At 41.8% G+C, this 24,764-nt stretch overlaps 1 protein-coding gene across 1 annotated transcript in view; it reads left to right on the plus strand.

Annotated features, from left to right (window-relative positions):
* The window catches only part of LOC130089885 (scavenger receptor cysteine-rich type 1 protein M130), a 140,075-nt gene that overhangs the window by 84,824 nt on the left and 30,487 nt on the right, over positions 1-24,764 (plus strand). The window lies entirely within an intron of this gene.

Below are 24,764 nucleotides of genomic sequence, written 5' to 3' on the forward strand. Positions count from 1 at the left end.
GGTTAGAGATACTTGATGATCAGTCGTGGGTGTCAGTGTGTGACGCTGCCTTTGACCAGCAGGATGGAGAGGTTGTGTGTAGAGAGCTGGACTGTGGAGCTCCTGTACAGGTGCTGGGAGAAGATGCTTTTGGCAAAGGAGACGCTCAGATGTGGACACAAGAGATTCAGTGCAGAGGAAATGAGTCTCAGATTCACCTCTGTCCAACATCCTTATACAAAAACAGCTGTTCACATTATAATTACCAGGGGCTGATCTGTGCTGGTGAGTTAAAATAATATAGTAGTATCATACCTTTTACTAATTGGGTGCCTCTCAGTCAGCTTCATATTTCACAGTCAGAACACTGATCAGGGAACCAGCCATTTTAAGGTCTGTCTCAATCACAAAATTCTTCAAGTGCAATGGAATGTTCGCTCCCTATAAATCCCACAATGCACTCCAAAAACCAGTCACTACGTTCCCCTTAATGGAAATTTTGTTAAAAAACAATTCGCACGAACCAACACAATATCAACACAATATCATCATGACATGCGATAGAAGATTTGAAAAGTTAAACCGTTATTTAATTATATGTCAGTTTAAACATCAGTAGATGGGTAGTGAACAGTGTAGTAATTATTTATGATTAAAATTTGCCTAAAATGTTGCAGATATATATAACAACAATCAAAGTATATTTCATAACATACTTTAAACAGCATAAAAATGTCAGAAAGATATTTTGTGTGTTGTTAATAAATACCAGTGGGGATGTTTTATGACACAAGCACCTATCATATCACCGGGAATTGAATAATCAGTGTCCAAATGTGTAGTGAGCCAGTGTGCTTTACCAGTGCCCGAATTTGTGTACACAATATGATGCGCAAACTAGTGTGCTTACGGAGATGCATCCATAGTCTCTATCTGTATTTTTCTGTCATTTAGATAAAAAGAATGTGAGGCTGGTTGATGGTCACAGTCGCTGTGCTGGTAGAGTGGAGGTTCTTCATAGAGGTCAGTGGGGAACAGTGTGTGATGTTTTCTGGGATATGACTGAAGCTGCAGTGGTGTGTAGAGAGCTGGACTGTGGAGAACCTGTAGATGCTCTGAGTGATGCTCATTTTGGACCAGGATCAGGACCAATATGGATGGGTGGTGCAAATTGTGCTGGATCGGAGTCTACACTGAAGAACTGTGGGTCATCAGGATGGAGCATACATGCCTGTACTCACAATTCAGATGCTGGTGTCATCTGTTCGGGTGAATCATTTAACTGATTGCCCATTCATTTGTTGTGACATAAAGAATATTTTGTTTGGAAAACTGTTGGTATGTTTATTGTATTTAACTATCAAACATTTGTTTTTGTCTACTGTGCACTGTAATTCCTGTCATATTAACAGGTCATCAAGCTTCCAGACTCATTAATGGATCTCACCTGTGCTCTGGAAGGTTAGAGATACTTCACGATCAGTCGTGGGTTTCAGTGTGTGACGCTGCCTTTGACCAGCAGGATGCAGAGGTTGTGTGTAGAGAGCTGGACTGTGGGGCTCCTGTACAGGTGCTGGGAGAAGATGCTTTTGGCAAAGGAAAGGCTCAGATGTGGATACAAGAGATTCAGTGCAGAGGAAATGAGTCTCAGATTTCATTTTGCTCAATTTCATTATCACACAAACAAAGCTGTACCAGTGACCATAATGTGGGTCTGATCTGTTCTGGTAAATTATAAATATTCAGTGTCTCTTTGTTTGTATTTAAAACACTATATGTTCTCTGTCAGCTGCATTATACTTTATTTTAACCTCTAAGTTCTTTATTCAGGTTACACAGAGGCCAAACTGATGAATAGTTCAGACTCCTGTTCTGGAAGAGTGGAGCTTTGGTTCCTTAATGAGTGGGGCACAGTGTGTGATGCATGCTGGGATATGAGAGCTGCCAGTGTCCTCTGTAGACAGCTGAATTGTGGGATTGCTGTGTCTGTTCTGGGATCAGACTGGTTTGGAGAGGGAAGTGGTGAAATCTGGGCTGATGTGTTTGATTGTGACGGGAATGAAACAAAACTCTCAGAATGTTCCATCTCTTCATGGAGTCGAGCTGAATGTTCTCATAGACGAGATGTTGGAGTCGTCTGCTCTGGTAAACTTATTTGAAACAGAGAGCATTATGCTCTTTTTCACCATGTTATAACACAATTCTTATTTTAGTAAAAGATGAGATCTTCTCCTCAGATTCTTCTCTGGCTGTTCGTGACGGTCTGGTGCGGTTGTCTGGAGAGAGACAGTGTGAGGGGGAGCTGGAAGTTTCCATCCATCAGGTCTGGAGGAGAGTTCTGCTGGACTCCTGGAGTCTCACTGAATCCTCTGTGGTCTGCAGACAGCTGGGCTGTGGCTCTGTGCTGAACTTCTCCAGCTCCTCTTCATCCAGTCCTGAACACAGTCATGAGTGTGTGACGGGCTTCCAGTGCTCTGGGAGTGAAGCTCATCTGGGGAACTGCAGCTCTCCACAAACTCTCAACTGCAGCTCCACACAACAGCTGTCAATCACCTGCCTTGGTGAGCACAACAACATCTGGGCAGATTCGTCAGTTGTTAGTGATCAATAATGTGTTTTTCTCTCTCTGAATATCAGGCCGCGGGTCCATCAGGCTGGTGGGTTCTGGGGGAGACTGTGCAGGGAGGCTGGAGGTTTTTCACAGCGGCTCATGGGGGACAGTGTGTGATGACTCCTGGGATATTAAAGATGCCCATGTGGTGTGCAGACAGCTGCAGTGTGGAGTGGCCCTCAGTAACCAGCAGGTACCAGCCTGGTTTGGTCCTGGTTCTGGACCCATATGGCTGGATGAGGTGGAGTGTGAGGGGAATGAGACGTCCCTGTGGAACTGCTCTTCTCCAGGCTGGGGGAAACATGACTGTCGACACAAGGAGGATGTAGGTGTCGTGTGCTCAGGTAAAGTTAAACACATTTTATGAATTATTGCAAATAATTCACCAGCAGCTACTACTTTCAATATATAACAATAAAGTAATATCAATGTAGTATTTGGAATCAAATAGTATTTTTGTTAATTCACAAAAATACAAATTTTAAGAATTGAATTTAACATTTTTCCATCTAGAGTTTAAAGAGATCAGGTTAACTGAGGGCTGTGAAGGGAATGTGGAGGTTTTCTTCAATGGATCCTGGGGTAATGTGTGCTGGAACCAGATGAACAGAGACACAGCGAGTCTGATCTGTCAGGAGCTGAACTGTGGAAGATCTGGCAGTGAACCCGGTTATTCAGTGGGTCTGAGATCTGCTCCTAATTGGTTAGATCATCTTAAATGTCGAAAACATGACAAAACATTGTGGCAGTGTCCATCTTTACCCTGGGGCCAGAACAACTGTTATGATAATGAGGTGGCCAATATCAGTTGCTTTGGTAAGACTTAATGTAACAAAATGTAATAATTTCTTGATTTTAGAGTGATTTTTACAGTAAGCTAAAACCATACGTTGTTAAAGTTTTAGTTTAGAGTTTAGTTTTCATCTAAATTTGATAATTGTTGAATTTCACTTTGTAATCTCAGAGAAACAGAGTCCTGAGTCGCCACAGAGTCATCTGACATGTTCAGCATCTCCTCACCAGAGACCGTGTTCAAGTGAGTAGGTTATTTTCTGTTAATGTGAGCAATAATATATGCTTGCCTACTTGCTGCAAACATATACTTTTGAATTATCTATCTGGTAAGAGATAACTGAGTCCCCACATGTATATATTTTAGATCATGTTCCTCTCAGACTGAGTGGAGGTTTGGGCCGGTGCTCTGGGAGGCTGGAGGTGTATCATAACGCTGTGTGGGGTTCAGTCTGTGCTGATCTGTGGGACATCAGCGATGCTCAGGTGGTCTGCAGGCAGCTGGGTTGTGGAGACGCACTGAGGGCTGATGGGAATTCAGTCTTTGGTGCTGGTGAAGGTGTTGTGTGGCTGAACAGAGTCGAGTGCAGAGGGAATGAGATTCACCTGTGGGACTGTCCTCTCTCCCTGAAGAAACACACTGACTGTTCCCACAAAGAGCACGCTGGACTCACATGTGCAGGTCACAGCAACACACTGACCGATATTAGTCATTTTCACATAATTTTAGGGCATATAATATTTGTGTGTTCAAGACAATCATCATTTTAAATGTGTTTACAGATTTGTCAGTGTCCACTACTCCTGCCACAACAACATCAGCTTCTCCTCCAGTTTCTCAGACAGTGCGCTCAACATCAGTCACTCCTCCACAAACTCCTCCAGCAGCGTCTCTCTCTGTGCTTGTGGTTGTACTGGGAGTTTTGCTCTTACTGCTCTTAGTGCCACTGCTTATACTGGTTCAGCAGAACAGAGTGATGAGGAGAGGTAGGAGAGATCCAGAGACTGTCATATTGTGTCTTATTCAGTGTGTGATCAGTCATGTGTTGTGAACTGACAGCAGGTTTGTCTGTCTACACTCACAGCTCTCTCTAAGAGGAGACACAGGACGACGACTGAGGCCGTTTATGAGGAGATTCATCACAGACCCACTAATAGAGAGAGTTTCTTCACTCAGAGGGGTGAGTAAATGTCATAGAGTCTGATTTGTGGAGATCATAATCACTTTATTCATAGGGAGAGTAGAATAAATCACATAGATCCAGTTGTTGGACTTTTGTTTGTTATCTGAAATGATACGGTTTAGTGTTGAGATGGAAGTGGGGATTTTGGCTGATTTACGACTGTGACCGTGTGTCTGATGAATCTACTTCTCCATAATAGGAAGTGTCCTTTCTGAAGAACAGCATTCTGGGTATGAAGATGCTGATGAGCTTCTTTTAGGTTAGAGGACTCAAATATAAATCAATATAATTCAAATCTTATCTGCTACACATAGAAATGAATGGATGTTAAATCAATTAAAACATTCTCTTAGCAGGTTTAAATTTAATAAACCATTCTGCATGTAATAATTCAGATAAGGATTTATTCAACCTCTTTTTAAAGCAAAATCTGCAGTAGGAGCCGTACCTCACTACTATAATGACATCACCACTGAAGGGCCAAATGAAGGTCAGTGACTTTAAATGATTTCACTAAATCAAATGAACTATTGGGCCTCTGAATAGTAAAAGCAATTTTTGTTGATTTCCTCCTTGCTGTTAACTCATTTAGAAGAGCAACAGATCACACCTGAGAATTATGATGATATAATCACTGTTGGACTGAGATCTCGTGATACAGGTTTATTTCTTATAATCATTTCTACAAGTTTTAACAATATAGATTTATATGCATTTTAATTATACTTTTGCACTGTTTTAATTTTTTTTTTTTTTTTTTAATGGATGCATTTAATTGAATTTGTCTATTTGTCAATTTTGACTTGCCAGAAAACTATGATGATGTCATCATTGTACGGCAATTCTCCAATGATAAAGCAGGTGTGGAATTCAAATTACACGTTTTTTGTTTGTTTTCAAATTATTGTGGCATATAAACTTATGTTTATTATTAAATTACAAATGCAATTAATAATAGAAACATTTATATTAGAGGGTGTTCAGGAGGAGTATGATGATGTGAAGAATATCAGGGAATATGTGAGTGACATGTTTGGTACGTTACTGACACCTTTTTTCCTTACACTGAATTTGTTAGTTCCCTTTCGAGGGAACTCGAACTGCGTCGTAAGATCGACACTTTGGGGACGCTCCCTAAGCGTGCGCCTCTGAAGTAAGAATGAAACTAATCCAATCCTGATTGGTGTTGCGTCGTGACGTAACATGTGACGGCATAACCTGATGCATAAAAGTGACGCTGACACATACACATATCAGCTTTCGCTTTTCAGCAAGCGCTCTCTGTGAAACTGTCTGTCTTATTTGGTGTTGTTTGTCTGTGCAAAGCTCTATATATATGGCGAGTGAACAATACACTAAGTGTGTGCACCCCTGCCCAAGATTATATATATATGTGCCACGGGTGGGGACACGCATCAGCTGTGTGTGTGTGTATTGTTTAGGGGCGCAGCACTCACAGTCAGCTCTCGAGAGGGCTGCCTGTGAACACTGTGAAGCACTTCCTTTTAGAGTGCTGCGCTCCCGCTTGGTTATATTATTTCCTGATGATGGCCAGGCTCGCGATCCCCGCGATTCGGGTCCCGCGTCTGTTGAGGCGGCGCGACGGCTTAGATCGTGGAGATCGCAGAAGGATCTCGCGGATGAGAACGAGACTGCTGAGGCACCTTTTCGTTCATCATCCGCAGATTCTATGACACTCGTTCACGACGCAGAAGCCCGTGATGCGGCTTCTTCTGCCCGTGACGAGTGCCCGGTGCTCGAGCTATCTGTTTATAAGGAAGTAAATGTGCTCAGCATCGGGAACGAGCAACATGAGTCACACTCGCCGGCTTATGTTTCTGCTTATGTAGAGCTCGTGGAGGTTGTGATGCGTGCTGTGGCCAGACTAAATAAATAAATAAATATATATATATAAAATATATCAGCTGGCCACAAAATAAGCAGGATGATCCTTGTCAAAATGAACTAGACGAGAGATTCCTGCAGCACCGTTCACAACCTCAGAGGCGGGGCTTACTGTTTTTCCCAGATCTTTATAAAATATTTATTTATGTGTAGATCCTGGGAAAACCCCCACTTTTTACGTATCTCACCACATTCATTATGTTTATTCGAATGTGGTGGGTGCGAGAGAGTCGGGTTATGGCAAGATGCCGCAGATGGAGGAACCTTTAGCGAGCTATCTTTCTCCTGATCCGGCATCTTCGCTTTAAGCCCCGGCGCTGCCCAACAAACCGTGCAGGGACACCTCTGCACTGGTTGGCTGGGCTTATATGGTGCAGGAAATCGATGTTGCTCTTTCGCCGTTAAAAACGTTTCGAGACACATCGGTTTCCAGCGAACGCAGGCTGCACTGTCCGCCCCACAGGCTTGCGGCCAGGCAGCATTCGCGTTCGCCAATCGAGAATCGTTTTCGGTCCAGCCCTGCCGGAAACCCGCTTCAGGGGGTCGAGAACGAATCCCGATTAATTCCCGAAGCCAGGCTTCTTTTCCAAGAAAAGAAAAGGTCAGGCTGGTGCGTGCCTGCTCTCTATGACGATTTTGCAGGCGTACCAGGCCGATCTTCTTAAAGATCTAAGTGAGGAAAATATTTCCTGTTGGCCGCTTCACTATCTCCTTCTGGCCTGTTTTCCAACGCTGTCACTACAGTCGTTGACAGGTTTCAGGAAGCAAAAAAAAAAAAAAAAAAGAGAGTGTTGCCTCTAGAGCCCCTCCTGCGGGAGTTTGGCAACAGAGGAAGCACTCTCAACCGAAGTCCTCCAGCCACAAGGGTGACCTGAGGGCCGTCCTTCAGGCGGAGAAGGCTTAGGGAAAGAGGCCCTAATGGTTGTGTAGGACCTCTGAGGGCTGCCCCCCCGCTGTGGAACAATCGAGGTTGTTCTAGCAGCAGGTGCCCTCGGGGAAGAAGATGTTGTCCCGCCGTCTTTGACGCTTCGGGCCACATCGATTTCCCCAAAAGCTTGCAACAGGGCACCGACTATGGTCACAAAATCTGTATCGACTTTTTTCCTGCCGGTCCTCCGCTTCAGGAAGTTGAGAATAGTGCTCGAAAAACACCCGAGGCCAGTCTCGAGGGGCTGGTTCCCTTAGTAGATTTTGTAGAAGAATGGCAATGCCTTCTGAATATATCTATATGGGTACCTGTATATTATAAAATATGGGTACAGATCGCAGTTCGGTCACCGACCTCCCTAGTTTGCTGGGGTGGTACCGACTGCAGTGGTTCCAGAACAGGCTCGGGTTATGGAACAAGAGGTACAGACTCTACTGGAATAAAGGGGCCATAGAATGTGTTCCCCTACCAGACAGGGAGTCCGGGTTTTACAGCCGGTACTTTATACAGGGCTCAACATAAAAAAAAATCCCCACTGGCCCCCAGGGCCAGTAGATCAGAGTTTTACTGGCCCCTTCTATATTTTTACTGGCCCTGAAAGAAATAGAAGGAAAAGCACTTTTCCATTAAACTGTATTTATTGTAAACCGTAGGATTAATTTTTCTTGTCCCCTCACAATGACAGTAAACTAATTATTACATTACATGAGTGATGAGTAATATTACATAGGCCTATTTTCACTTCAAAATGGCGAAATTAGACAAAAGTATATTAGTTTGCCTGATTATTTTTGTCATTCGTTTAACATTTATGACCTAAAAAACTGTCAATGAAGAACGTGCTGAATCTGATTATAACAAGACTGAAGCGAACACAAATTTGTGTAGCTTACACTTAATCACACATTTTTAGGGGGGCGAGGCAGAAGTTTAGGGGGGAATTTGATTACACTTTAGATAGCCCGTCGGCAGGCCGGTTATGCATTTTGGTCGTCTTTTGTTGGAAATTTCCGGCAAACGAAACAGTACATGCCCTCATCGCCTTTTTCCACCCAGGTGTACTGTGTTTTCCATGACACTAGGAATTAGGACTGAGTGATATGGCCAAAAAAATCATATCTCTGTATTTTTTGGTTAAATGGCGATATACGATATATATCTCGGTACTTTCTACGTTTTTCTATTTGGATAAAGAAAATCTGTATTTATTTAAAAAAAAATGTTATTTCACATCCTGCTCAATGATATCCAAACAATATTGATATTGAAGAAACAAAAATAGGGAATGTAATGTATAGGCCATGCAATATATTATGTGCAAAAAGGTTGTTAAAATCATATTACATTCTAACATTGTAACATTACAATCTAAAAGCAAAAATAATGCTTTTGTTTTTAAAATGACTAAAGGCTGAACTAAAAATAAAAATAAAAACAAAAGCACAAACCTGCATTTGATTACCCCATTATAATGCTCACTTTCATAAAAACATACTTGTAGGTTTAAAATTCCACATATGGCACATTTATTGTCTCCAACAACAAATATTTTAGCAATATGTATATTTTAGTCAGAATTATTGCGCTACTCTTCTATTGTGCTCGTCTGTTTGGCGCGCGTGCTCGCGGCGGCGCTCATTCACGGGAGCTTGAATATTAGCGGAGATTCACTTGCAGAAGCTCGTCCTCTCCTGACAGTGAAATGGACATATTTGTTTGACTTTCTAACATTTACAGATGGAGAATATACCTGTGAAATGTAAGTTAAGCACTGAGGAAAGCACCACGTCTCCAAACGCATTAAACAGCGCAAGTATTTATCTGTCAGTCAGCAACAGTATCTGACAGAGCATCTGACAGGGCAAGCTACTTTAAACTTGTTAACTATATCTTACTAGTATAAGCTTGTGTCATGTTTAGGACAAATTGTACTATGTTCTTTCACTGCAGGAGCTCACACTGCGTACTCCGCTATTTTTCAGATGTGCTCGTATCAAACTACTGTATCGAAACGGTATTGCCTCATTCCATATCGTTTAAAAAAAATCGATATACTGTAGCCTACAAACTCGATTTACCGCCCAGCCCTACTAGGAATGTCCTCTTTTTTCGTATCAGCCTCATAGTTATTTGACATTTTAATACGTTATAAATAACCTGAAGTAACATTGACACTCTTCGCGCCACTGTATACGTTTGCTGTTTGTTTCGCTGATGGCCAGTCAACTATACCGATATACTATATTTACTGGCCCCGGGCCATCGGGCCATTGCTTATGTCGAGCCCTGCTTTATAGTTCCAAAGAAGGATGGCGGACTGAGGCCAATTTTAGATCTAGGGCTTTTTGAATCGTTCTTTGAGGAGATTCAGGTTCAAAATACTTACTATTCCCATTTTTGTGAACCAAATCAGATCCGAGGACTGGTTTGTCACGATGGATCTAAAAGACGCTTATTTCATGTCTCCATCCTTCCGTGTCACAGGAGGTTCCTGAGGTTGCTTTCGGGGGCGAAGCATACCAAAATCGGGTTCTTCCGTTCGGCCTAGCACTCTCTCCCCGCACGTTCACAAAGTGTATGGATGCGGCTCTGGCTCCACTGAGGCTTCAGGGCATCCGTATACTGAATTACATCGACGACTGGCTCATACTGGCCCAGTCTCGAGAAATGGCAGTTCGGCATCGAGATGTCGTCCTTGGCCACATTCAGAACAGGGGGTTGAGGCTCAACACTAAGAAGAATGTGTTGGACCCAGCTCAGAAGACTACTCTTCTGGGCGTGGTATAGAATTCGGTACAATGCGGGCACGTATGTCTCCCGCTCGTATCGAATCCATCCTGGCCATGGTGTCCGGGATAAAGCTAGGCCAGGCCATCACTGTAAAGCAATTTCAAAGACTGCTGGGCCTCATAACAGCGGCTTCCAACATAATTCTTTTGGGCCTGTTTCACATGAGGCCCCTTCAGTGGTGGCTCAAAGCCAAGGGTTTTTTCCCCAAGGGGAATCCGTTCCGTATAATAAAGGTTACGCGCAGATGCCTTCGTTCCCTATTAATATGGAAGAAACCTTGGTTCTTGTCCCAAGGGCCAGTGTTAGGGGCGTCATGTCGCCGGGAAACTGTTTCGACAGACGCTTCCCTCGCTGGCTGGGGCACGGTCTTGGACGGCCGCTTTGCCAGGGGTCTGTGGCAGGACCATCATCATTCTTGGCATATAAATTGCCTAGAGATGTTGGCTGTGTGCAGGGCTCTGAGGAGCTTCCTCACAGACATCAAAGGTTACCATGTCTCAGTGGTAGCTTATCTAAACCGACAAAGGACACTCAGATCGCGCCCTCTATCCAGATTGGCGCATCAGATCATTTCATGGTCCCAAGGGAATATATTATCTATAAGAGCAATATATGTCCCGGGGGTTCTGAATCAGGGAGCAGACATCCTGTCGAGGCAGGGGCTGAGGCCCGGGGAATGGAGACTCCATCCAGAGGTGGTGGAGTTCATATGGCAGAGGTTTGGACCAGTGGAAGTGGATCTGTTTGCGTCTCGAGGGACGTCCGTCCCACTCTCCACTTTGGTTCTCCCTCACTCATCCAGCCCCGCTGGGGTTGGATGCCATGGTACAGGCCTGGCCAAGGCTTCGCCTGTACACTTTTTCCACCGATCGCTCTGCTCCCGGGAGTCCTGGAGAGGGTCCGTCAGGACGGCATCAGTCTTCTTCTGATAGCCCTGTTTTGGCCAGCCCAAGTATGGTTTTCAGACTTAATTTCACTCCTGATAGCTCCGCCATGGCAGATTCCTCTGAGGAGGGGTCTGTTGTCTTAGGCGGAGGGCACTATATTCCATCCTCAACCAGAGCTGTGGAAATTGTGGGTCTGGCCTCTGAGGGGGCTCAGTACCTAGATGCTGGTCTATCATCTGGGGTGGTCGAAACCATACTTATCTCTAGGGCTCCGTCTACTAGGAGATTATATGGCCTCAAGTGGAATATTTTTCTACTTGGTGTAGAGAACTTGAGCTAGGCCCAGTTAACTGGCCAATGGCTTCAGTTCTGGAGTTTCTTCAAGATCGTTTCTCTGCGAATCTCTCCCCATCCACACGTAGGGTGTACGTGGCTGCCATTGCGGCGTTCCATGCACCACTAAATGTTGGGCCTTTGGGGAGGCACCAACTGGTCATACTATTTCTCCATGGTATTGGAGGATGAGACCGACAGTCAGGTCCAGGGTTCCTTCCTGGGACCTGGCGGTGGTTCTCGAAGGGCTATTCCTGGCTCCCTTCGAATACCTCCAGTCGGCTTCGCCTAGGACCTCACGTTCAAGATAGCCTTTCTCTTAGCTATTTCTTTAAAGAGACTGGGAGATCTCCAAGCCCTGGCACTATCGCCAGCTTGCTTGGGGTGTGCCCCCGGCGGAGTTAAGGCCATCCTGCATCCGAGACCCAGCTATGTGCCTTAAGTGCAATTTATCACGGCTAGGTCCATGGTCCTGCAAGTATTTCATCCTCCACCTCATGTGTTGGCAGAAAAGGAGAGGTTCCTTGCTCTGCCAGTCAGAGTTCCAAGTATTACCTTCAGAGGTCCTCTTCTTGGAGGAGGTCGGACCTACTGTAGTGTGTTTTGGATCACCTATTAGGGGCTCCCGGCTATACAAACCATAAGTAGGCCTACAAGGTGCACAATTTGCCTTCACCTTTGGCCGTTAGGGCTCATTCTACTAGAGGCATGGCGTCCTCTAGGGCCCTCCTTTAGGGAGTTCCCATCAAGGAGATCTGTGAGGCAGCCGGTTGGGCTACCCCACACACTTTTGTTAGGTTCTATAGTCTGCACCTCCCTAGTACGCCTGGCGCACATGTGCTCTCGTCCTAGCTGAGTGCCTGAATCAGTTTCACTCCGGGGCAGGCCTGTCTTCGGTGCGTGGCCTAGTGGGCATTTGTTCCCCAAAGTGTCGATCTTACGACGCAGTTCGAGTTCCCTCGAAAGGGAACGTCTCGGGTTATGACTATAACCCTTGTTCCCTGAGAAGGGAACGAGACACTGCGTCGTCCTGCCACGCCCCTCGAGGCCTGAGAGCGTCTTGCTTCATCGCGGAGCTGATATGTGTATGTGTCAGCGTCACTTTTATGCATCCGGTTATGCCGTCACATGTTACGTCACGACGCAACACCAATCAGGATTGGATTAGTTTCATTCTTACTTCAGAGACGCACGCTTAGGGAGCGTCCCCAAAGTGTCGATCTTACGACGCAGTGTCTCGTTCCCTTCTCAGGGAACAAGGGTTATAGTCATAACCCGAGACGATTTTTATAATCGATTTATAATATCGATTGCTGTGATTATGATAGCTTATTTATCTCGATTTGCCAATATTGATGTGTTCATTTATAATACTTTTTAAAGCATATATTTATAAATTTGCTTTTGTTTTATAATAACAGACTATGATGATGTGGGGGAGGGGCCAGGAAAACAGGGAGGGACTTTATAACTGAAACCACACCCACTGCATCAAATCCTTTCAAAGATTTTAAGTTTTCTGCAGATTTTAAGTCTCTTAGGATATTTTTTAACTGCTATCCACCATATGTAACCACATGTAATACTTTGTATTGAAATGTACTAAATCAATTATATTTAATCAGTGTTTGTCAGGATAAAATGCTTAGTTTAAACTTTTCTTTCCAGAAGTTTTTTTTTTACCAAACTTTTGGTGATCCCATTGCATGAAACATTTATATGATGTAGACATGGCAATTTGAGAGAACAAAAACATATATAATATTGAATCCGTTTGTATATTATTGTTATTTCGATGCTTCACAATTTGACTTCCACCTCTCCAGTCTTTAACATTTCACAGCAACTTGTAAAAATATTACACTCACCTAAAGGATTAGGAACACCATACTAATACTGTGTTCCCTTTCGTTATTTGCTGGATATTATCTTTAACATGACCAAAATAAATGATAAACATTTTCTGTGTGAACATGGCAAAATGAGCATATTGTGTCAATATTAATGTTATATTTAATCATAAAATATTTAACAGTGTAAAATGTATTTATTATTTTGAAAGTGTTTGCAAATAGACCGCTGCAAGCAGCAAGGAAGTGTTTTGCGGAGCCTATATCTGGTGGTAGAAAAAGACAGTTCTGGGTATAAGTGATGATCAGTGACAGTGGAAGCCGCGGAATAAAAAAATAAAAAAAGGTAATTTCGAGTTTATACCTCACAGTTATGACTTCCCCTTTGCAATTACGAGTTTATGGGCCATATTTTAACGATCTGAAACGCAATCAAGCGCAAAGCGCAAGTAACTTTGGGCGGGTCTTGGGCGCTGTTGCTATTTTCCCGGCGGGAAAAATGACTCTTGCGCCAGGCGCAAATCTAAAAGGGGTTGGTCTGAAGTAGCTTCATTATTCATAGGTCTGGTTTGGGCGTAACGTGAAATAAACCAATCAGAGCGTCATCTCACATTCCCTTTAAGAGCAGGCGCGCTTGTTCTAAAGCGGATTCCTATTATAACGGCGGATTTGCCAGGCGCGCGCCAGGAGCGGTTCACAGCCGAGGAGAGCAACGTTCTCGTCAGGGGCGTAAAACACAGAGAAGTGACATTGGGGATGGAGAAACCCACCCAAATTAACTCCTGTTAAACAGGCGTATGATTATTTGGGTAAATGTGTAAGCTACATATGCTTTTATAATAAATTGTCTATCTATCTATCTATCTATCTATCTATCTATCTATCTATCTATCTATCTATCTATCTATCTATCTATCTATCTATCTATCTATCTATCTATCTATCTATCTATCTATCTATCTATCTATCTATCTATCGTAATAATGTATGATTTGCAAAAATGAAAACTGCTGCTTAGATGATGAGAGAATCAAAGTGTATGCGCGTTGTGCACCCGCTACATTGATTATGGCCAAGCATGCGCCCTTAAAATAGCATAATGAACAACGCGCAATGCGCCACTGACTTTAGACTAGTTTTTTTCTGGTCAGTGGCGCAATTGTTTTATGGAACAGCAAAATAGCAAAAGGGATTGAACATGCCTCCTTTTTTGCGTTGAACCGCCCAGAGAGCGAAAGTTCATTCCCTAGTTTAGCGACGTGCTTCTGTGGAGGGAAAATCGCACTTTGCGCGGGTTCAAAATAGGAATGATACATGCGTCGGTGTACAAAGTCAATTGCGCTGGGTGCAAGATAGGGCCCATGATCTCACAATTAAGAAATATAGAAATATAAACTCGATATTCTGCCTTTTTCCCCTCAGAATTGAGAATTGTTATAAAGTCTGAGTTGGGAGATAGCGAGTTTTTTTCTCTCAAAAGACTTGAATTAAACCTCTCAATTAGATTAGTTTAGATATAGATTCCTTTTACTTTGCTTTAATGACCTTTTTGATTGTTTTGTTTACCTGTAAATTAAATTGAGGGACAGACAACTCTCAGTCAGGCTTCATTAAAAATGTGATCCTGGATCACAAAACCAGTCACAAGTCGCACGGGTATATTTTGTGGCAATAGCCAATAATACATTGTATCTTTTACGCCAAAAATCATTAGGATATTAAGTAAAGATTATGTTCCATGAATATATTTAGTACATTTCCCACTGTAAATATACACTCACCGGCCACTTTATTAGGTACACCTGTCCAACTGCTCGTTAACACTTAATTTCTAAGCAGCCAATCACATGGCGGCAACTCAGTGCATTTAGGCATGTAGACATGGTCAAGACAATCTCCTGCAGTTCAAACCGAGCATCAGTATGGGGAAGAAAGGTGATTTGAGTGACTTTGAACGTGGCATGATTGTTGGTGCCAGAAGGGCTGGTCTGAGTATTTCAGAAACTGCTAATCTACTGGGATTTTCACGCACAACCATCTCTAGGGTTTACAGAGAATGGTCCGAAAAAGAAAAAACATCCAGTGAGCGGCAGTTCTGTGGGCGGAAATGCCTTGTTGATGCCAGAGGTCAGAGGAGAATGGCCAGACTGGTTCGAGCTGATAGAAGGGCAACAGTGACTGAAATAACCACTCGTTACAACCGAGGTATGCAGCAAAGCATTTGTGAAGCCACAACACGCACAACCTTGAGGCGGATGGGCTACAACAGCAGAAGACTCCACCGGGTACCACTCATCTCCACTACAAATAGGAAAAAGAGGCTACAATTTGCAAGAGCTCACCAAAATTGAACAGTTGAAGACTGGAAAAATGTTGCCTGGTCTGATGAGTCTCGATTTCTGTTGAGACATTCAGATGTTAGAGTCAGAATTTGGCGTAAACAGAATGAGAACATGGAACCATCATGCCTTGTTACCACTGTGCAGGCTGGTGGTGGTGGTGTAATGGTGTGGGGGATGTTTTCCTGGCACACTTTAGGCCCCTTAGTGCCAATTGGGCATCGTTTAAATGCCACGGCCTACCTGAGCATTGTTTCTGACCATGTCCATCCCTTTATGGCTACCATGTACCCATCCTCTGATGGCTACTTCCACCATGTCACAAAGCTCTAATCATTTCAAATTGGTTTCTTGAACATGACAATGAGTTCACTGTACTAAAATGGCCTCCACATTCTTGAGAGTCGGGACAAAACACGTTTTAAAAACTTTTTAAAAAAACACACACTATATCAATTAGAGTTGTATGTTTCTGCAGAGAAAGGTCTTAGCTATTTAACCATGTAAAGGAACAGGTTCTAAATAAAAACACATTTTTAACAAATAAACATGTTTGAACTGGATTTGTGTCAACTCCATCAGACACACTAAAAAGTATACAATTTTAATTCTTCCAATCCAAAAAGAATCTAAATTTCTGAAGTATATTGTAATAGTGTTTAGTTACTCTGATATGTAAAAAAAAAAAATACAATATATAAACTTAAGTTGTGATTTCACACTATTCTGAAAACTCAGATTTCTAAATATTTGCATTTCCAAACTTTGATTTTAATTTCAATATTGTAAAAACAAATTCCTTGAATAAATAAAACATAAGATGATGTAGATCAGATGGTCCTTTATTACAAAAACAACATAAACTGAAGGAAGAACATTTTTTCCCCAAAAAAATTTACAAAAACAAAAACACATCAAACAGTGTTGATGAAGATCTGACGGTGTTGATGAAAAACTGACGGTGTTGATAAACATCTGACGGTGTTGATGAAGATCTGACGGTGTTGATGAAGATCTGACGGTGTTGATGAAGATCTGACGGTGTTGATGAAGATCTGACGGTGTTGATGAAGATCTGACGGTGTTGATGAAGATCTGACGGTGTTGATGAAGATCTGACGGTGTTGATGAAGATCTGACAGTGTTGATGAAGATCTGACAGTGTTGATGAAGATCTGACGGTGTTGATGAAGATCTGACGGTGTTGATGAAAAACTGACGGTGTTGATGAAGATCTGACGGTGTTGATGAAGATCTGACGGTGTTGATGAAAAACTGACGGTGTTGATGAAGATCTGACGGTGTTGATGAAAAACTGACGGAGTTGATGAAGATCTGACGGTGTTGATGAAAAACTGACGGTGTTGACAAAAAATATATGTGCATTGTGATTATTGAACAGATGTGCTCTTTAAACTACTACTAAAACTACTTGTTATTAGAGTATTGAACTTACTGTAAAGCAAACTATAAGCAGCACATACACCGTTTCCAACTATTATAAATTACACCGAAACCCTCCTCTCCCTCTGTTTTCATCTACCTCCCCTATACCACTTCCTGCTCTCCTTTTTCTCATCCACCTCTTCTCCTCTTCCTTTCCTCCTTTGTAAGTAGCCATTTACTTTAAAGTGGCGTGTGTGTGTGTGTGTGTGTGTGTGTGTGTGTGTGTGTGTGTGTGTGTGTGTGTGTGTGTGTGTGTGTGTGTGTGTGTGTGTGTGTGTGTGTGTGTGTGTGTGTGTGTGTGTGTGTGTGTGTGTGTGTGTGTGTGTGTGTGTGTGTGTGTTTGGGTGTGTTGGATCATGTGTGATTGCCCTGCACTGCCTACTTTATACTGGGTGTGATCTTAAATTGACATTCCTTGACAACAATACTGCGACACATAATCTGTAGCTTAGAATCAGGTTCAATTAGCTTACTTAAGATTTCATTTTTGTCTAACCTGCGCTTATGCCTTGAGCAGCAGGCGTCGGACATGCGTATGGTTAAATTATGTAATGCATGCTATGAATGTGCATTTATGTGTAAATAAAACCCTGAAATAACAGTTTAACCCTTCACTATATTCACAAATAATATTATATTCGCACATTAAGAGGTTATTGGTGGATTTGTCAACTCCGTCAGCTTACAGGTCAACTACGTCAGACATAGAACCTGACGGAGTTGATGTCTGACGGAGTTGACGTAAGGGCATGTATTTTCCCGCCAAAACATGTATTGTACACTGCATCTAGGTAGTTTTTCCTCAGTTGCTAGCTGTCCCAATAACCTCACTAAAATGCTTAAATTCAATCCACTATGGTTTAAAAAAAGTATCTTAACAGAAAGATGGTATTGAGATGGTGCAGCTGTGACCATACTGTAGGAATACTGACATTGTTTGTCTAAAATATATAAAAAAGTAAAACGTACCAGAGCATGTGTGGTAGTGTTGCATTCACCACAGACAGGGAGATGAAAAGGGGTCCTCAAGGATATAGCTGACCATGCTATTTCCTGATTTAAAGAGCTTTATGAAAAAATCTGACGGAGTTGACAGAAACTGAGGACACAACTTTAATAGGCAGATATTTATGGAAAATATTGTTTGATGTTCACTTCATGCATTGTTTTTTATATTTATACCCCTTATTTTTTATTTTATATAGGCCCTATATGTTTTAACAATTGTAGAGCTTTTTAAAAGTTTTTTGGGATGGTTAATATTGTAACCTCTTGCTGAGGACAAGTGCAATAACATGGACCATCTAACCACAGACCATACATTTAAACAACTTTTCCCCAAAAAGATACAAAAGTTTATTCTAAAAATCAGATAGAGATATACAATTCCTTTAGATTTAACTTTGTAAGTATGTCATACATGATGAATTTCTTATTTTTTTGCTATAAATTAGACTTTTCTTTGTGGGACATGTTTTGTCCCGACTCTCAAGAATCAGTGATATATATAGATATAGTCTCTCACATTAAAATCTGCAGAGATTCATGTATTGTTCAACTTTTTATAATGTGCAATGTTAGTTTGTCACTACTCTAAGTATTAATGGGCAAGATTGCTGCAGTAATGACTTATTTTTGTATGCCAACCCAGAAATCACAAATCCAGAAGTTAGCATCACCCTGGTTACCTCAACAAAAACCCAATGGGACTTTTCCATTGCCTTTTGGATTATTGCAGAAAATAAGGTCTGTGACTAAAAAAAGCTTACAAGTTTTAATCATCGTGATAACCTTCACAAAGGAACAAAATGTATTTGAATTTTGAAGCTTAAATACAATCGGCAGAAGTCAATATAGTCAGGGAGCCAGTCTCAAAAGCTCAATAAAATGGGTTGAACCTGACATGGTCTGCCATAATTTTTATTTGTGTTTTTTTTTCTGTTAACTTTGACCCTAAGAATCAATAATTGGAGGGTCTGCTCTGCCGGAAATATCGCGAAAAAAAATTGTGGCCATTTTAGTGTATACACCCTTTATTTTTTATCTGAAAAATGTGAAAAATTATTTTTTTCATCAAATCCTTAATGGGTTGGGTAGGCTGTCAATAAATGCATTCCAGATACACAGAACACACCTGCTGACAACATCCACTGAAAAAATAACTCTTAAAACACATTTCTACATGATTTTGCATCAATTTAATGCAAAAAAATTGGCGTTTTCTCACCTTTTTCCAATATTTTCATCTTTACTTCATTGGCAATCAACTATTCCCCTAAGTTATGACATCAGTCAATATGCCATTCTTTTCACCAAACACTATACTCATTCCACAGAAAGAATTATAAAAATCCAACCAAAATCAATGGATCTGTGATGATTTCACTACTAGTTGGCGATCAACAGACTCAGAACTTCAATAGAATTTTAGACTACTCTCAAAATTCTTAAAAACATGCTGGATATTTAGCATCATGGCACACTTACACACACACACACACACACACACACACACACACACACACACACACACACACACACACACGCATGATCTTAGTAATTTTAATGAGTTTGGAACAACCAACCAACTGTTACCAACGGTTACCAACGGACTTCGAAGCTGCTCATCATTGTCTGGGGTAAGTGACAGTGACTTTAGTGAATACCGGTAGGTCTGCCCCAGCGTTTTGGGAAAAGAATGGTAATATGGATATTGTAATGGTAATTAACTGAAAGTATATCTTCAAACAAGTATATTTCTGATGATTTTCATTCCAAACGTATCCCTGTAGCTGCAGCATTCATTCTCTACTAGTTTACTTAGCTAGCTTTAGCCGTTTTAGCTCATTTCGGTGGTTTCTTTAAACAGCCATAACTCCTCACAGGTATGGAGTAGAGACTTACTTTTTTTTTCTTTTTTTTTAATGCTCAGAATCTTATGCTCTAAGAGAGGCATGTGTCCTATATGTCCATTTTGCTTCGACCGAAAGTTGAGAAATTGTGAATAAATGCTGCTACAGGGATACGTTTGGAGCGAGGAATCATTGGAAATACACTTGTATGAAGGCAGGTGTGGTCCTTGAAGTGTTTTTCATGTTAGACAGATAGTAGGCTAGTAAGGATAACTTGTCACGTGTCTGTCCTGTCTTGTATTGCACTTGGGTGTCTTTGTTATGTTGGGCCATGTGCTCTCGTTATTGTTTGATCCCTCCCCCTTGTTACCTGATTAGTGTTTGAGTTCTTCCACCTGTTCCCTCTTGATTTGTTCCCTTTTTAAGTCTCCTCTTTTTTGCAGTCTTTGTCGGATCGTTGTCATATGTTTTCCCAGTTTCCGTGTGATGGTCTTCGTGTTCAGAGTCAGTGTTTGTTCTTCAAGTTTCAGTTTTGTTTAATGTCTCATTTATTGTGTTTTCCCCTTGTGGGTTTTTGCTTTGTGTTTTGTTTTCTTTTGTTAATAAATCATCCGTTGCTGCACTTGAGTCCTCCTCTCCACTTTTTGTAACTGTAACGTGACATAACTAAAGGCTACACTAAATGTTAGCTGCCATTAGCAATTAGCTACATGGCTAGTTGTTCCGTTCAGGTTTAGAAAAGTTTTAGCTAGTTAGCTTGTGGCATGAATGGCCACACACAAATAAAACCTGATATACAGGTCCTTTTCAAAAAATTTGCATATTGTGATAAAGTTCATTATTTTCCATAATGTAATGATAAAAATTAAACTTTCATATATTTTAGATTCATTGCACACCAACTGAAATATTTCAGGTCTTTTATTGTTTTAATACTGATGATTTTGGCATACAGTTCATGAAAACCCAAAATTCCTGTCTCAAAAAATTAGCATATCATGAAAAGGGTCTCTAAACGAGCTATTAACCTAATCATCTGAATCAACTAATTAACTCTATAAACACCTGCAAAATATTCCTGAGGCTTTTAAAAACTCCCAGCCTGTTTCATTACTCAAAACCGCAATCATGGGTAAGACTGCCGACCTGACTGCTGTCCAGAAGGCCATCATTGACACCCTCAAGCAAGAGGGTAAGACAGAAAGAAATTTCTGAACAAATAGGCTGTTCCCAGAGTGCTGTATCAAGGCACCTCAGTGGGAAGTCTGTGGGAAGGAAAAAGTGTGGCAAAAAACGCTGCACAATGAGAAGAGGTGACCGGACCCTGAGGAAGATTGTGGAGAAGGACCGATTCCAGACCTTGGGGGACCTGCGGAAGCAGTGGACTGAGTCTGGAGTAGAAACATCCAGAGCCACCGTGCACAGGCATGTGCAGGAAATGGGCTACAGGTGCCGCATTCCCCAGGTCAAGCCACTTTTGAACCAGAAACAGCGGCAGAAGCGCCTGACCTGGGCTACAGAGAAGCAGCACTGGACTGTTACTCAGTTTTGCATGTCATTCGGAAATCAAGGTGCCAGAGTCTGGAGGAAGACTGGGGAGAAGGAAATGCCAAAATGCCTGAAGTCCAGTGTCAAGTACCCACAGTCAGTGATGGTCTGGGGTGCCATGTCAGCTGCTGGTGTTGGTCCACTGTGTTTTATCAAGGGCAGGGTCAATGCAGCTAGCTATCAGGAGATTTTGGAGCACTTCATGCTTCCATCTGCTGAAAAGCTTTATGGAGATAAAGATTTCATTTTTCAGCACGACCTGGCACCTGCTCACAGTGCCAAAACCACTGGTAAATGGTTTACTGACCATGGTATTACTGTGCTCAATTGGCCTGCCAACTCTCCTGGCCTGAACCCCATAGAGAATCTGTGGGATATTGTGAAGAGAAAGTTGAGAGACGCAAGACCCAACACTCTGGATGAGCTTAAGGCCGCTATCGAAGCATCCTGGGCCTCCATAACACCTCAGCAGTGCCACAGGCTGATTGCCTCCATGCCACGCCGCATTGAAGCAGTCATTTCTGCAAAAGGATTCCCGACCAAGTATTGACTATTGAGTGCATAACTGAACATAATTATTTGAAGGTTGACTTTTTTTTTGTATTAAAAACACTTTTATTGGTCGGATGAACTATGCAAATTTTTTGAGACAGGAATTTTGGGTTTTCATGAGCTGTATGCCAAAATCATCAGTATTAAAACAATAAAAGACCTGAAATATTTCAGTTGGTGTGCAATGAATCTAAAATATATGAAAGTTTATTTTTTATCATTACATTATGGAAAATAATGAACTTTATCACAATATGCTAATTTTTTGAGAAGGACCTGTATAGCTATATTGGATATCAGACTGTACACTATACTGAACAATACATATGTCAAAAATCAACCCATTTTTGAGACTTTGGCTCCCCGACTAATAGCTAAAGCTATATGAACTAGCCTACACCACGGTCGCATGACTTCAAAGTCACCATCACTAAACTTCCGACAACACTTTCAGCCTTTGTTTAAAAATATTTTCCTAGAAAGTTTGAGTTAATATTTTGCACAAGTGTGATTATAAAGACAACAAGGCTGTGAAAGCCGACTAGTGAGTAGATGGGTTTACCTGTTCGGCTGATGACGTTTAATGTCCCCGACAACCTCTGTAGACCCATTTAGCTACTTGTTAGCAACAGCATTTTAAAAGACAAGTCAAAGCTTTTAAAAAATCACAACAGCGTATTACTGATGTATTTTATGTTGTTGAATAAAATGTGAAAATATATTTCACAGACTTTATTTCAAGGTTTTAACCAAAAAACTATTTTAAAAAAAACCTCAGGTTGATGGAACCGGAAGTGCTAAAATGCTAATATAGGGTTTTGGCCCATAGACAGTGTAAGGTATGGACTGTCAGTTGACTTCCCCCTTTCCTCAAGCAAGAACATGTGTACAACACACACACACACTCTTCTCTCTCAGGAATGGCCAGAGTCATAAAATGCTTGAACATTCCATGCCCTCCCCCATCTCTGCAAGAGAGATAACAGAACTCTAACACACACACACACAAACCAACACACACACATGATGGACCTTTACATTACACTCATAAAACGAGCCATTACCAATTGTATACGATATATTCCTGTATGTCTGTGTGTTTCCCAGTCCATGGTAGTCTAGATATGATCTCCTAGCGTATCAGTGAAACTCTTGAGAGTTTATAGTTATGTATTAAGATGTATCTTCGTATTCCAATTATGTGTAAATGTTTTGTTTGGTACCGTTTTAATTATCTCGTTCCAACTGATTTGGTCAGATACAGAAGATTACAGTAAAATGTATGTTTTCTATGTTTTTACCATCTTGTGGAATGATTCTGACAAATTCTGACTGGTCATAAAGAGGCGGACACGGCCATAGTTTAACTTTGACAAGACAAAGAGAATTTGGCCGCCAAAAGTTTCGTTGAATGTCATTGGCCAGTTCGCACCTCAGAGGTGTGGACTCCAGTTCCTCTAAAGAGGACTGAACCTCCCTCTGGACGCTTCTCTTCCTCCCGTGTCCTCGTGTCATAATGTAACGTCTCGCCTCCGGGCGAGCTCTTCGCCTTTCTTTTATTTGTTTCTAGTTTAGTTTGTGTTTTTCAGTTGTAGATAAGTCTCTGTGTTTAATTCCAATCGACGATTGAAAAGAAAACCCCGTGACATATCTCTTCAGCAAATCCATCTACAAGGGACCTTTAAACGAGCGCGCGCTCGCTTTGAAGGAGAAACACGCGCACGTGACCGCGTGATGCGCCGGACCGAGCGACGCACGCGCTTCTTCACCAGCCATGCAAAGATGTAACGTTAACTCCGCATGATTTCCCCGTCGAGATCTTTATTTCCTTTTTGTTAGTCAATGTTTTGTGAAACGAACTTAGCCGAACTATTTCCCTTTGGAAATGTTACCCCAAAGACTGTAAACCTCCGTTCAACACGCGCGCCAAGCAGCCCACGTGACGCTTCCTCACACACAAAGGACTCAGCTCACGCGGCCAGACAGGGCCGTACAGGAATGCCTCGACACACAGAGAGACCATAACATAACTTGTGCAAGTTTAATCTCTTTATAGAGCTTCTAAGAAGTTTTAAGATGATGTTTCGTGTTGTAATCGGAGAGGTGAATGTCTTTCTGCCAATGAAATTCTGCCAATGTTCTCTCTCTCTCTCTCCCCCTCCCCCTTTCTCTCCCTCTTACTCGCTCACGCGTGTACGTTATCCATTGTCCAAACTTTACGCATTTCTCGTTCATTGATGTCTTATTGTATTGTTCATTCTGCCCTACAAAGGCAAAAGACCTTAACTCGCTAGAGTGTGGAACTGAGAAAAATGACTTTAAAGATTTTTAGTTGTCCCGCCAAATTAATTATAGGTAGGACACTGAAAATCTGGCAATTAGATGTTTAAGTAATGCAAATTATCTACATAACAAAATTTTGAGCTCAAACTTGACTTTTGACCACTATTTTAAAGTTACTGTACTCTGCCTTTGTATTGTCAACAAAAAGTGAGAAGTCATGCCAAGGCAAAAGCCAGTAACTTCCACATTATCAATATTTGGTTGCTGATCACCATTAAAAAAATCATTATAGTAACACCTGTATAAAATCTAGTGATCATGGCATTTATTTTGTATAATTTACAATTACCTAGCCTTCTAGTTATTGTGCTTTGGTTGCATTCTGGTGGCCCTATTAATACATTAGACATGACAAAATACCTCCATAGCGGTAAAGACTAAAGAGTATCTTCAAGTGGTACCGAGTGGCATAAGACTTGCTAAAC

The sequence above is a fragment of the Rhinichthys klamathensis genome, unplaced genomic scaffold, assembly GCF_029890125.1.
Source record: "Rhinichthys klamathensis goyatoka isolate OS25496 unplaced genomic scaffold, OSU_Roscu_1.1 h1tg000139l_1, whole genome shotgun sequence".
In the NCBI taxonomy this organism is placed as follows: Eukaryota; Metazoa; Chordata; class Actinopteri; order Cypriniformes; family Leuciscidae; genus Rhinichthys; species Rhinichthys klamathensis.